Genomic DNA, 16,640 nt, shown 5'->3' with positions numbered 1-16,640 from the left:
AGCTACAGGATCATTTGGACGACTTACACTCGTAAATAGGCCGCGTTGATGAATTAGCGCTCGATTATGAGACGACGTGCTTCTTAAAAATGATTACCCTGCTTAGCCCCCTTCTAATTGGTTTCCAGTTCAATGACAACGTATGATGTATGCGCATATTTTTTAACAAACGTAATCGGTTATATGATTCAAAAAACTGAATTTGATTAATATTCAGAAAACAGTAATATTAAATAAATAATTGTATATTTTAATGATTTAATAAACTTTAAAAAAATTTATGATTGTGAAAATATTTTGTGAAATATATAAATCTTATGATATATTAATTAAAATTGAAATTGAAATTATAGTAGAATATCAACTTTAGATAAAAATTTTTATCGTTAAAGTTTTTAATTTTAAAGATTAAATAATTTTTTATAATATGCTTTTGTGATTATAGACTATATCGTATTGTTAACTTCTTATTTAGTATAAAATATTTAAGTATTATGGCTCTAATTTTATTATTATTCTAAATATAGACATGTGTATCTTTTATATAATATTATATTCGATAATTTCTTGACTGCTTGATTATTAACAGAATGCTAAATTACATTGTCAACAATATAATTATCATAAAAAATCAATCATTCAATCTCAAAGTTCTAAGTTCTAATGAGTTTGATTAAGATACATTTTTGTAATATAATCCGCCCTTCTCCTACATGGCCGGGCCTTAAGTACGGATCTCAGAAAACCACCCCGAGGAGAAGAGAAAGAGAGGAAGGGGACGGTGGAACCCGGCGCTCCGCATACTAAATCACCGCCGCACGTCCGTTTCTTTACATTGCGCAGATTTTATTGATTATTTTACGGCCGGGAACATTGTAAATCTCTTCATCCCGCGTCAGTGGCCCTCTCGGCATCATTGCGAGGTGGCCCTATTGAGCGCCCATAGCGTCAATTATGCGAGTCGAGAAGCATTGTTACCATACTCGTCTCTCGATATGGCAGCAGCGTTTCGCGTAGCACTATTTCACTGACTTTGTAAAATAAATTTTTGCCAGTCAATCGATTGATTCCACTAGCGTAAGTACGAATAATCGGACGTTAGCTAAAGATGAAATATTATTTCTTCATAACATTATATATTATTTTATCTCTTATTTATAGCGCCAATATTATGTTAAAAAATGTTGTTGGCGCATTTGTCTCAATATGCTAGAAATATATTACGATTACCATTGCATGAATTTCATACATTCAGGCAGATCGCTTTCAATATTAGCAACCGGTATAAAAACCGGTAGAAAATCATAACAATTCTTATACAAATGAGTAATTGATGAGTAAGAAAAATTATTTCTGCCATTTAATCTCCAATTACAGCAAAAGTAAAGTTTGGAAACTGGCGTTTAAAAAATAATATTTCTTGAAAAATAATGTTCTTTCAGTGTATCAAGTTTTGTCTTCGCGTGATGCCGAGGAGGGACCAGCTGCGACGTTTCTAAAGGAGGACAGAATATGCCTGCGCAATTTGATTTACGTGCAGTGCGCGGTGAACAATGTTGTTCGTTTTCACAGTCTGCTAATGGTCGCCGCTGGTGCCTTAATTACAACCAAATACGGTCCAATCAGCCCGCCGGGGGCCGCCGGTGTCGGGTCGTTTCGAGATTTCCAGCCGGCCGGCATATTGTCGGAGAGGAACACGGAGGAGAGCCAACCTTCGCCAACCTTTCTTTCACCAACCGACGCATCCGTTCCTACCGCATGTCAGCGGCGTCGCCATAAAGGTGGCTCATCCATGCGAGTCTGCGTATTGAACGAGAAACTCGATTTCTGCGCGCGACAAAGCTCGACCGCACGGGGATCTCTGATGAACTCTTTATTGCGAGGTGGTTGTGACGGGAAGAATCCGTTTCCTCTTTTTGTTTTTGAATTATTTTATACGACCGATAAAACGAGGCAATTGGAGAGGGAAATATCTCTCGCGAAACTTATCGATCCTCAGTTAATTGGACCCAGTAAGAAACAGTTAACACCTTGTGGGTGTGTCCGGCCCGAGTTGCAACCGAATGATACAAGATAATGAAAGAATGTATAGATATATGTAAAACTCGCGCGAGCGTCGATGAGCGAATGCAATTTAATTCTGCAAAATGCATTTAAGCATTAATAACGGAAATTGTTGTGTCTTTATAAATTCCATCATGTAATACCAAGCGGAGAATTGATATGTCGAACGAATTAATTACTTCGTAATTTTGAATACATCTTATAAACCGTCTAACCGTTTAGTAGCGAATGCATACAGATATAATAATTTGATAATGCATACGTAGAAATCCTACAGTTAGAAAAATATATTTTTATACCTATCTAAATAATAAATGACACGAGAATATGTAGAAAAATATTATTATAAAATATTCTTCGATAGAAATTCACTATCGCATAATTCTATCTTAAGACGCATGTATATATAATTTAAAACATACAGATAAAATTAAGATTTTACTTCTTTTACTTCTTTGTGCGTTAAAGTAATTCATAATTGTTCATTTTAATTCAATTAGAGTTCTGCAAGTGCATTTTGAGAGCTGTGAGCTAAATTTAAAAAATAAATAAAATTTAAGAATCAAAATGTTTTTCAGTTATAACATCTCGACATTCTTGACACTTGTTTACTAGTAGAATCATCTTATTAAAAACTTAATCGTTCTTAAATGTTCTCTTGTCTGACTATTCACACTTTATAAAATAGACACAAAAGTGAAGCTTTTTAGCTCACCGTCAAATGCACTGAAGTCACTCTTCCCTTACTCTCTCTTTTTCATCATCTTTGAAAGATAAATTTTTAGCGACGCCCATGACCCGCGCTGCGTCGTAAGCAACGCTCTTCAACGCGTCCAAGTGCTGCTGCATCGTCGTGCACCACCTCTTCTTCGTGGCTGATGCAGGCCGAGGCTCGTTAGCGCGCGCCCGTAAATCAAGCCGCAGGGGTGCAAACCCGCTAATATAGCCGGGGTTCCCCCGGGATAGGTGGAGCGCGTTCGCGCCGCCGCCGCGCACGGTAAACGCTCGGTATATCTCATCGATAATGAGTTTGTTAAATGGATTAATATTGCACGCCCTACCCGTCCCCCCGTCTGCCCTCCCGCGCGCCTTCCACTGAGAATCACCGCGAGGGTGACTTTGATAGTATTATCCTGTGCGGCAGATACACGACAGATTTTCATATTCCTTTGTTATCAGGCTTAGAACGCATGGTACATTGCAAAAAAATAAAATTGATTTTCATTCTATGCATCTAAATGTCTAGGAAAAATTAATTAAATATTTTACTTTTTGTTATCTATCAATAACCAATCGTTTTTTACGGTAAGACGTTACGGTTAAACAGATTAAGAAAAGTAGTTATATCGATAATCTACAATGATTTTGCATCTTCCAAATCGTTTGTGTTTCTGACGGAACTTCGTAGAATTCGTATGGATATTGATCGTTTGTTCGTACAATAATAACGACTGTGCCTTAATGAACGCTTGAATGAATTATATGAGTGTACACTAACGTGACTTTTGAAGTGGTACGAGCGCTAATGCTGGACCACCGGTGAGTTTTATTTCGGCCGAATATCGACGTACGCGAGCGGCCCTCGAATCTGGTGCGCTCCTGGAGGCGCGCTACTCGCGTATACTCGGCACGGATAATTAATGGAGCCGGTAATGAGCTGATTATTATTAATAATATTTAGCCGAGGTTAAGCCGAGGCGACCCCGCCGCGGTGGAGCCTGGCCGGCCGTTAATTGAATCTGCCAATCATCGTAATGAGCGTCAGCGCCGGATCCGTTGTCCGTTCCCTGGCGTTGCTGCTCTTCAAGGGCCCCGGAGAGAGAGCTTGATGCTCGTCAGGACCGAAAAAGAAAATACTCTGTCTCCCTCCCCCTTGCACCCCCCCTTGGCCCCCGCTGAACCCTTCTCCCCCTTGCTGCCTCTTATCCACCGCTCGTTTCGCGCTTGAAAAATGTGAGCAATTTTACTTACGCGATCATGTTTCTGCATAAGCGCTCGCTTGGGTCGATATTCGAGGAGAGTGTGTTGAGAAACGCCGACGCGTTTCCTTGGCATTTGCCTGCGTCGGCCGTGTCACGTAATATTAACCACCATAGTCCAATTCATAAAAATCTAAACAGTTAATGACGGGTTAAAATATTCGGTGACTTCAAGCGTAAACTAATTTTAGAAGCCTTAAAATGTTAAGAATGCCAGACTACGCTATAAGATTTTGTTGGAATAATTATTCCGAGACATAATATAGAAAAACCTGACTATATTTGTTTTAAAGTTTAGGTAAAATTTGCAGTTCCAGAATTATATACATATATATATATATATTGAAAAAATTCGAGTTTTAATTTTTATCTTATGTTTAATAAGTTTAATATGCGTTTTGAGCTAAATAAATTTCATTTCTTCTATTAGATACATCTTTCTATTATCCATTTTCCAGAAGAATCTGTCGTCTATAGAAAAATACGAGGCATTTTTCGAGTAATTTATAACAAGGCGTTTAAATGCTCGATTAGATTGTTATTATTCCTCCATTGCCTTCATGGTCGGATTCTCGAAATTCCAGTCTGCGGCTCGCGTGAGAGATTAACGCGCCAGTACGCCATAATGTTTAATCAGTTCGGGTTTTTACGACGTGAGTGTAGTGCGATTCCGTCGGACCCGCCTTTATTGTTCCCAGAATACGTACGCACGCCCGATAACCGGTAAATGGCGATAAACAAAACCATGGAGGCCCAGGTAACAAGCGGATAATAGCGGAAAGACGTCAACGATGATCCACGCCAATAACGTCGCGGGTTTTAGCGCAACTCATTAGCGATTCGACGCTGCGAATCGTTTTTTAAAGCGCAACGCAATATAAATTGCAACTGGTAGATTGGGCGACTTTGTGTATACCTGTTCCTTTGAATAAACCAGTTGAGCGAAATCATAAATTGTGTCTGATAATAATAAAATATTTTCGAAAGTTGTTGGAATACAATTTTGTTCTTTTGTCAGTATAATTAATAATAATTACTGGTTAATAAAATGTATGAGATATATTTCTATACAAATTTAAAAATAGCATATTTTTGATATATTACAATTTAGAAAAAAGATTATATTGAAAAATGTAAAAAAATATAAATTATTTTTTATTTTATTCCGAGATTTTTTTAAATCTCAGAATAAACTCTACTTTGTTCTTGATCCATGTTCTTGGGCATCGAAGATAGATGCGTTCGCTCATTGCAATGCGAGGTAAGTGCTATAGGTAGCCGTGATAAGCGGACGTGGAACAAATGTTCATTCCTGCCGGCCGATAAGAAACTCGGTCCTTGTACCTGTCCGCATTCCTCCTTTGGGAAGAATGACTCACTCGCTCTCTTTGCGAGAGCTCCAGGCAATTGCCAGGTTATAGATATGTGAAGCGCCGAGAATGATATAGACCTAAGCCGCAGTCGTAACCAAACTGAATTGATACTGAGTGCTTTCAAGGGAATTTTGTTGATACGCTCACTTAAGGAGCCTTGATGCAAAGGAGCACAAGTGGCAGTTTGTAAGAGAATGAACTGATATTTTAATAGTGTTTTATTTCTTTTTTCAACGAATGCTTTCAACGTTGGATTACTGAATGATTAAATTTAGACGCGTAAAATTAAACAAACATCTTTGAAAGGAAAGAGAGTTCAAAGTTTTTTCTCAGTATGTTTATGTGAATGCAGTTTGTTTCTTGTTAAAATTTGTCATGACTTTTTTGCAGCTAATTTATGATATAAAATTTCTGTTTCGATGAAATCGTAGCATGTGAAAGTGGAAAATAGATTACCAAACAATGGAAATAACATCTTTCGAGTACGAAGTGTCGAATAAGTTCAAATCATTCGGAAGCTGATGTGAAATTGGCCCCCTTCAAATTTTTTTTTAGTAACTTTTTTTCTATAAGTGTGCAAACAAAAATAAAAGAAGTGCAATCATGTGCAAACAATGTGCAATCGAATTATGAAAAATAACTTAATTATTTCTAATATTGGGGGACTAACTTCATGTGTATTAATTGCACGTATATTTTTTTCGATTTCACTTCTCGTACCGCAAATGCTGCGGCAAATTTGTGTCATAAATTCAATTAACATAAATTCAATCTCATGCTTGCTGATAGTCGGGATTATTATAAGCAAGGTACACGTGCACGTTGTTTATGTAATTGTTGGTGAGTTGAATGTGGGACGAATAAAAGGTATATGTAAGTTGTCTCATCATACCATGTCACCTTTCATTCATAAATTCTTTGCTCAATCTTGCATCGACACTGCGCAACATTAAATATCTTTGTAATTAACTTTAAAATAAAATTTTATTAAGATAAAAATCAGCTTGAAATTAAATTTAAAACATCACATTTCATTATTTAAAATTGTCCTTTTTATGTATTAAAAAATCTTTTATTTTTAATAAATTTTATAATATCAATTATTTCATCGTTTTCATTAAGGCAAAACAGATTCCAGATTGATTAAGGAATGACGCGGATAGAACATTCTGTAATAGAAATGAGAGATACCAGGTGGAGATGCGTAGATGTAGCTCGCGCGACCAGTTTCGCGAAAACTCGTTCCTTTCGACGCCCGGTGGTAATCTCGCGTGTAGGAATTAATAGATTAGCGAAGGGCACGTCTCTTCTTATTTCCATCCCATTACAGGTTCGGTTCCTTGCCGCGCGAGGCGGATCCGGCCGATTACGGCCAGATAGCCGAAATCGTCGGGCAGCCGCGGAATTAGACCGAATTACCCCGCCGCGAGATGATCGGCCCGCGCAATTTCTCCCGGAATAACGGACACTGTTATTGCTAACCAGCAACACTACGATTTCTCGCAAAATTCTTTTTCCGTCGCATGTTGCTTGAAAAAAATTTATGATTCTAAGCATAAATAAATAATAATGTAATTGTTTACATTCAGTATAACTATCGCGCAAGAAAATATGTTCAAATAATTTCAAATAAAATATGTACAACTCAAAATATTGATGTATCTTTGAAGGAAACAAAGCGCTGCAGTAATATTTTACCAGAGCACTAATTAACATGCAAAATTTTTCAATTATTAATTTGCTAAATATTATAATTTAATCATAAAAATATGATTTTTTTTCGGGAAAATAGAAGTATTAAATTCCGATTTTTAGTTGATTTCCATTTGTCCATTAAAATCTGTACTTTTTTTTACACGTCAATCTTTTTTTTGTTACGAAAAGAATGGCTACTATTCGAACCGAAATTTCGCCCACAGTAGACATGGCCGATCCCTTAATTTGAAATCCATTCTCGTGTCTCATCCTCGAGGCTACGGCAAGATTCGTAGATCCTCCTCGAAAGCCCGCAGGACGTTTTGGCCGGCTACCGGATAGCAGCGGCCATGCGCGACGAGTGTGCGAAAGGATCATGGAAGGGAAGAGTTCCGAGGGAGTAAATGACAGGCTTCGGTGGCCGCCCCGGGACTCGAGGATGATTGTTTTGATTAATTTCTCCCGTCATTCGGTAGCCAACACCACGCCGGCGGCGTATTCGCGAAACACGAATCGCTACAAACTACGTTGATTTATAAATTAAGTTTTGTTTAATAAGAAAATATTAAAACTAGTTGTTAAATGTAAGAGAAATGTAAAAGATAGTATAAAATAGTGCAAACTATTATATAACAATAAAAAAAAAATAACGAAATCTAAATTGTTCTCATTTTATTGAAATATTTCTTAATTTTTCATTTCAATATTTATGTTTAAAACGTTATCTTTGCATACCAAGAAGATTATTTGTGTTTCCCACAGGAATAAGCAAATGTGACTTAAGATAATGTGTTTCTAACATGTAGAAATTGTTCACAACTCGACGACAGAAGTGAGTACGAGGAGAGACGATCGGCAAATACTCCGCGGGTGCAAAGCACGAAATTGATTTTAAACGCTCAGCGGGGATCTGAAAGTACGCAAGAATCGTTCGTTCGCGACCGTGATAATTGCACGACCGCCTCCCAAGAACATCGTCCTGAAAATCGCGGGATTTCGAGGACGCGATTACGTGCTCTCGATAGCAACAACGTTTGGTTATCGCGCAAAACGGTTTCAAGTGCGCAACGGGGTGCCAGATTGTTTATCGATAACCGTAAACGCAAACGAGCGCGTCATTTTACGGATCTGGAGAATCAAGTTAGTACCGATGTGCGATGCGAAAATTGCCGCAGTATTATTTTATACTTCTTTTTCTCTTTATGCAATCATTTAAATATTATACAGGATGTTCAGGTCTCTCTGCGGATTCTTTTATTTATAAATTTTTCAACAAATTTTAAATCAAAATTTGAGAGAAAGAAAGTGAAAGTTTAGGATGTCAAATAATTTAATAAACAAATCTTTAAATTAAAAATTTGAAATTAAATGAGAAATCAAATTTTATTATTATTAATTCTTGATGTCAGAGTGCACCGATTTTGTTCAATATATATTCGATTTATTCGCGTAATATCTTCGTTTTCTGAATGCGTTTGTTGCTTTTAGCTCACATCTGTTCTTAATTTTTCTCAACGCACAAGTCAAATTCGTAGCGACATACTCTATACAAATATAAAAACAACACATTGAGAAAAGAAAGGAAGAAATCAAAGTTTGAATCTTGCGCGACGGAGGAAGTCTTGTGCGTTGAAGGATACGAGGGGAGGCAGGACCAGAGAGCGCAGAGTAACGCCGTCAGACACATGAATGAGAAACGGGCCGGTGCGTTCGTGGAGGCAGGAGGTCCGAATGGGCCAATAACTTTGTGAGATTATGTTCCTGAATATAAAGGGGACAGTGTGGTACTTACGACGCCAGTCGAATATTCCCCTTCTCGTTTCCCTTTGCTCTCTAGCTCTCTCTTTCTCCGCTCTCCCTATGACTTTACTCTCTGATGCACGACTGTCGTTCCTATTCAAATACACGCCCCTGCAAACCGGAGATGATGGCTCCAACAAATCCATGATATGATTCACGGCTTGGCGATACTCTACGCGAAGGATCGTTCGGGTATACGGGCCGTAAAGGAAGTCGTCGTACGACAGGTGATGTAGACGAGCGCGACCATGCTCGTTTGATTCTTTGTAACGCGTGTAACACTTCACATTAATATCCCTTTATCTTGTTATACGTCGTCTTGTTTTATCGATATTTTCATTGGAATAATAATTGATAATCATTTATTTTTTTTTTTTTGGATAAATTAATTAGACTGAATGAGTGAATCTGATCTCTTGTAATTGTCTTAATCTTATGCTTTAAAATAAAATTAATTTTGTTTTTATTATATAATGTAAATTTTAGTGTCTCCTAACTCGGATATAATTTAAAAAAAAATTATAATAACAGTGTCTAGGAAGAAAAGGATCCGATCTGAAATCGGAATGTTAGGTTTTCTTTGCCGTTTATGCTGTGTTATAAAATATGGTTATTAAACTTTGTCACATCGTTAACTAAATGTAATATTGATCAAGACCGATGCAAGTTAGGCCTAAGTCTCGTTCGATATTTGCGCGCACCGGATCTCTCGGCGCGGGCACTCCGCTCACGCTACTACTCGTCCACGGACGCGCGCGGCGCGTTGCCGCTGCGAGCTCCTGTGGTGCTCACCGGGTTTCGACACCCACACGCCGTGTCGCCTCACCAAACACATAAATAAAACGAGAGTCCCCTGAGAGCGCATGTTATTGTTCGCCGAAGCGCGCGTTTTGGACGGAGTGAGAATTATTTAAGTATCGTTGCCCGTTGTTATGCTAATTGCGTTCCCGCCTTCTCCCTCTACTATTTTGCCACGGGACATCGGGATTTTGTCGGACCGGTCAATGGGGAACTGGTCGTTAAAGTATAATTGGATAAAATTATTCGGAATCTCCTCCCTCCACCACATCGCGCGGCTGATTCTATATCTGCCCGGTCTGTTCTATCTTTTTTTTTTTTACTTTCTGTTTCGCGTGGAGTGTTGTGGTCTGACGAGGTAACGGAATCGATTAACCTCGCACGCGAAAAGAGTGGTGGTCCTAAGAGGTGGTCTTGAGAATCAATCGCTAGTTGCAAGATTTCAGCGGATTTACAAAGTTAGCCATTAAAATGGCACAGATAAAAAATTTCATCGCACACTAGACGTTTTAATATTCCTGTAAATTTCGCAGAAGAACTCAGATTACAAAAACAGCTGCCGATATCGAATAAATACTCTTTGAATTTATTTCATTCTCACTAATTGACTAACGTGTCATAAATTTAATATCTTTCGCGAGGGAGTATCAATATCATGATTGGTTAAAAGGATAATTAGATAGTAAATTAAGTTTGAGAGAAGCTCGCGTGACGTTTTTGTACCGCAATGAAGACGTAGTAATTTGCCGGTCGGTTTGCGGCGACCCGACGTTTCTGGCGGGTGACATCGCAATTACTCGGAGGTCCTCGAGGATCGCCTTCGAATTTCCGGTAACGACTCGTCGACAATATGAGAGACTTCACAGTTATTAAATTAAGGTTGTGAAAACAAGGATTTAAGAGATTGCGAGATTGCAAATCGAGTAGCCGAGAGTTAGCCGCGAACAGTCGACCGGAAGTGGTATATAAGCTATAATCTTCGTGTTTCTCACCATCTATAATCGAGAAAACTTCTCTTTTGTGTTGGAAATGTAAAGTTATAAATAAATGTAATTTAGAAGACTAAATAAATAGATAGTTCATTTTGTTCCTAGTAGCATCTTGAGATCGTAATTATAATTTGCTTTTGCATAGAAAGATGCTTTCATGTTAAATTTCACTTTCATGCCGCAGAAACAATTTTCACGAAATTGCGGTAATATCACGTATAAGTATCGCAGAAAATAACTTTTCGCGCTAGGTTCCACCTTAATCTCACATCTACGCATAAATTAATAGTATCGTGCCTTCTTGCGAGCTGTCTGTTACTAATCCGCGAGTGACTTACGATCCTGGACGGCCTCGAAGGAATTCTAATCAACTAGCCGGACGTGCCTCTTAATAACGGGTCTGTCTTAATTAAATTAAAATTCCCATCGGGCCTCGCTACGCGATCTCTTTTTCGGGGCGTGTCCGAAGGAATTGACCGTCCGACCCGGCTTGACGAACCGACTTCTGGCGACCTGATCTCGCAGGAAATCAATGGGCGAGGTCGAAACATAAATTTCAGATATATGGATTGAACGTTGTTCCACTAAAATTTAAAACTTATGTTATTTGTACGCTTTTAATTGTCTGGATCATCAATAAGCAATACAGATATCTACTGCTATAATTGTCGTGAAAAATAATGATTGCCTCTCAATCTTTCTTTTACGCAAATTAAATTGAGATAAAATTAATAATAATAACCGTAATTTTTATCTAGAAGAAATTATAGGCATAAATTATTGTTTTCCAAATTCTGTAAATTTGATATTTTGTCCGGAAATTGATATTTTCTAGATATATTAATTGGTTGTGTTCCAAACGAAAGATGTCTTCAACTTATGTAAGATCCATGAATCACGCACGTTTGTCATCGGATGCCCTTATTCACAGTATCTCAGCAAACTCGAATGAGATGGATAATGATAAACGAGGTTTCGCGCTCAATAATTAACCCATTCACGGTAAATCGACTGTTCCATTCTGATTTGTGTTGTCTCCGCCCTCGAGCAGCTGATTCAGAGCGTATAGAATCCCGATATCTCGCATCCGCACCAAGCATAATATTACCATTCTTTATTCGTTAACGATCGGCAGCCAGTCGACTGTTTTACCAAACACATCGCGTCCTCCTCATTCTCCTCCTCTGAGGTCCCTTTCGTCTTTCTTTTTCCGGTCCCAATTTATTATGAAACCGAAAACTTTTCCCGCGATAGTCTTTCGTGCGCCCTCATTCGATATTCATAAAGCGACGGATCCTCTGAGTGCCTCTTAATATTCCACGCGGCGATATGAGACATCCTCGTTGTCGTTCGATGGACCCCGAAAGACTGCGAACAGGCTTTTTCGAGTTAATTACCGTAAGATATGTGCGATTCAATTGAGAAACTTAAAGTGAGCATAAGCATGCTCAAATTCGTATGCAATTCTATGACGATTAACGTGGTATAATGTGTGCGATATGTATGTATTTATATATTTTCGTTATTTATTGTGTAATTATTACATTTTATTTGTGCAAATTAACCAAATTTTTTTGCAAAATCAAAAAATAACTAAAAAATTTCCAAACATTTACATCTCCTGTAAATTAAATCAATTGCTAAAATTCCTATTCATAAGCTCCCATAAATTTATTACATTATTCATACAAATTTTGTATGTAAAAATACTGTTTGAATTATCTTCAATCAAATAAAATTATCTTCAATCAAATAAAATTATCTTCATCAAATAAATATGTCAAATATATCGACTACAATTTAATTATAGCTATTACCAGTTTGCATATGGATTGCAGATAATTGTATCATAAATTAAATAAATGTCGTTTCAATATGATCATACAGAACATACATATTTAATAGTTCTAAGCTGAATTGTACTCTAAAATTTCTAACGCGTTATTTTATATATATATATATATATATATATATATATATATATATATATATCCATTATTAAATATTACGTTATATCCGATTATTTAAGTATCAATGAAGTATCAATAATACAATAAATAATTGCGATAACTATAACACAATACAAGCGGAACATTATGCCACGGCATCACGCGAATTTGTCGCAACAATCGCGAATAATTTGCAGCGATTACTTCGTCGAAATTCACGTCGTCGCAAGTTCAATGTCTACGGAAAGTGCGTCGCTCCATAATCCTCTTTATCGTCGTCCCCGGGCCATGGGCTGAAACGAAACGAGGCCCCCCGTGGCGCATCGCGAATAGGTTCTAAAAGAACGACAGGAGTGGCGGGATGTGGGTTCCTACCGTTAACATTCGATTTTATGGCGCATCCTGGTCGCGCGAGGCGTGCACCTCGCGGAGCCCAATACACAAGGCCCCGTAATTTGATAATATAGGGTTATAGTGGCGCCAAGCTGGGTCGTTTAAATTCATAACATTGTTTATTCCTATTAGACCGACCTATTGGGTCCGTTCCGCGCGATATTTCATCTCGAAGCTCCGGCCCGAGCCTGGACTGTTCGATGTATTCTTACTTCGATCTCGTCGAAACCGACGAAATTTGCTCGTAACGGTGACGTTATTGCCGAGCATCTACTTGGCTGTTCCAAGGAGCAGAAGATTGTGATTATAAACCGGACGTGTAATTTTCAGAGAGAAGAGAACGCGATCGGTGGAAGAATTAATTTATCGAAGTGTGTGCTTTCGTCAGGACAAATTATAAGCGTGGTGTCACTGCTGATGACTTTTATAGAAGATGATTCTCTCCGGAGGAGATTAGGCAATAAAAATTCACGGCCGTAAATCAAAGAGGCAGTGGGTTTTTTTCGATTGTATCGACGATACCCCACGAATACCACCATGAGAAATTGTAGATATTAAACATCAATTAAAAAAAAATATCGTGTCATTAAATTACAGATTAATAACTTTCCAGTCACAAATGATTAAAAATTATTTATATCTTAGAATATACGTGGCCTTTTATTTTAATTTTAAATGATATTTATTTTAATGAAATTATAGTGCCTAAATTTAAAAGATGTGTAACATTAAGTACTAAAAAATTTAAACAACTTTTGCTGCGTAAAAAAATTTTATCTAACTTAAGCAAAAAATCTATAGTCACAAAAAAGTAGAAGTAATTGAAGAACATTTTGTGTACACCGTACATTTATGATACTGATGATTAATTTGTGCCAATTCAATATGTCATCTATCTCTATTCGTGCTTTTTGCCATCGTTTTACAAAAAAATTTATTAATTTGTAAATAAAAATACAAAATTTAATACTTGAAAAATGTATAAATCATAAGATATCAAATTATAAACACAATATTCTATAATAAATATAATAAACAATAGTTTTTGAAATATCGTAGAAAAAATAACTTTTGAATAGCGGTCATCAATATGATAATTTAATAGTTTCATTTTGATGACGCACTCACACAATTTTATTTGTGCAATATATTTTTTAGCAGTGGCGTAAAAGAAGAATAAAATCACGGAAAAATCACGGCAAAATTAATCAAATTTATATGTAAATAACATTCAATAATTGTGTAAAGTCGTTTTTCATTTATAATGAGCTAATAGTGTCATGTCTCTTAAAAAAAAAAATTTCCACATAAAAGACGGAGAAAACATTTAAACGCTGAATCCGATAAGTTCACGCTTATTTAGTTATGTCATTGCATCACGCGAAACACTGTGCGTTCATGTCCGCACGACAGATACCGTATTACAGAAATCCGCTGTTTCCTCTCTCGCTTTCAAAATTGCTAAAACGTCTAGGCATCATCTTAACCTGTTTACGAACAGCGGCGCTCCCTCGAGTCTCCTATCTCTCTCTTCCTCTCTTTTTCTTTCTGTCTTTCCGCGCAGAAACACGCGCGCCGTATCCTTGTTGCTCCTGCCCTGCTGTCAGCGAGAACGTGAAATATCGTCCTGCCCAACTAGCATCCAATAATTAGTTTACTCCTCATTACGGCTGGCCCGCGTTATTAGGAGGCCCCGCGATCGTGGGAGGGAGCGGCTTAAGCGAGAGCGGAGGGGAGGGAAAAGGAAAGGACGACGAGACTAGGGAAGGGAGATGCGAGAGAGTCGAGCTCTAATTAACTGGACGTTTAGGGATTACTTGACTGGTCAAGTTACGACCACGCCCGTTTGGTTAAGCAATTCCGTTTTTACCTGGCTGGCGCAGCTAGCTCGAATACTTTGTGGGGCCAGTTTTCACCCCTGAACACGCCGGCGGGGAGGTTGATCGTCAAATATCTCCTCCTTTCTTCATTCAAACGTCTCCGCCGCGAAAAATCAAACAAAACAGTTGCTCAACGGGTTAACAATGTAGTGTAATGAATAAAGTGCCGAACTATTAAATTAAAACTCAATTTAAAAGATACTTTTATTTTGTAATGCTACCTTGACGAAAAAAAAAATAGATTACTTACACAAGATACATTAATTTTACAATACTTTTTAAAATTAATTTAAAAAGTTTTATATTTTAATATGATTCTAAAACAAAGTTAAATTTGTGCTTACACAAAAATTATTTCTGTCTTTAAACATATTTATTTTGATATTATAGTACTAATTAAAAAGATCCCTTTTATGTTGCAAATATTTAAGAAACGTACACGTCAATTCAGATTCTATCAACATCGCATACAATATGTAGGTGTATTAATTGCGATGAGAAGAGAAAGCGAAGAGAGAAAGAGCACGAGTCGGATTCAGTGGATCAGAAGAAAGAGAGGAGAAGCGAAATGATTACGGAGAAAGAGAGATAAGGATGTGCTTGCGCACGGGGCTATCTTTGATCTTTGATCCGCTTAACCAGGGATCTAAGAGACGAGAGGGAGGATCTCGGCAGGAGAATGCAATAGCGATGGCAATGAGTAACTGAGGAGGGACTGGAGAGAAGGAAGACGGAGGCTCTCCGAAGGAGGTACGATGCGCGGGAGCCATCTCTGTTAATCACCGCGTAATTACTGCTCCAATTATCAGATACACAGATAAAAGCGCGGCAGAGGAGGCGGAGGAATCACAAGCGGGCTACGGGAATCTGTTAGCGGCGTCGATCTGCCGACGAGTCCAGTTTACGCTTGAGGCCCGCCGTTACTGGCGAGCGGGCCACAGCTACGTCGATCTCGATCGCTTCGAGAGATTGCTGACCGCTACAAGAAAGTGTCAATTATTTGAAGCACGAAATACTGCAATATTTCGTACGTTAAATTAAACGGGCTAGCGTCGCTTGAGATTCACCTTGTATTCATTGATAATGTTCAGTCGAGAACACATGATCGGCGTTTCTATCTTGTGTAAATTACGTTATGATTGTTAATTAATCCTTAAAAATTTTATTTTTTGAAGATTAAATACGCGTGTGAAAATTAAGCTATGTTAGTTAGCAAAAACTTTTATTATAATTATCATAAAATTAGGAAAAAAATATATTTGTATTTGAAATTATTATACATATACATGTAACATAAATGTGTATAAAATCAAATGCATTATGATTTTGAATAGGAATACTAATATATCGTGTAGATATATAGGATTTATTTAATCATCATATTGTGCAAATTATGCAAAATATGGTGCAAATTATTTCATTTATCCGATATCTTATAAATAACTATGCTATATATATTTTTCTCTTGTGTCATTAGCACTCTCAAATTTAAATAATCATTGCCGAATCATTGTCGAATCTATCTAAGAAAATTATATGTGAACTCTCGCCGACACGAGACGAATTTCGATCCGCGGACTGACTGCTAACCGCAATTCACGCAGAATCCGGTGAATCCTTTTTTTCCACATCGCCGCCGACGCGCGTATCTCGCGCTTATGGTTGCGCAGAGGCGGGACAATACTTGTCCAGCTGCCGGTAGGTTGAACAGGGCGTTACT

This window comes from Linepithema humile, chromosome 5, assembly GCF_040581485.1.
Source record: "Linepithema humile isolate Giens D197 chromosome 5, Lhum_UNIL_v1.0, whole genome shotgun sequence".
In the NCBI taxonomy this organism is placed as follows: domain Eukaryota; kingdom Metazoa; phylum Arthropoda; class Insecta; order Hymenoptera; family Formicidae; genus Linepithema; species Linepithema humile.
Note: the sequence above shows the minus strand (reverse complement) of the source record.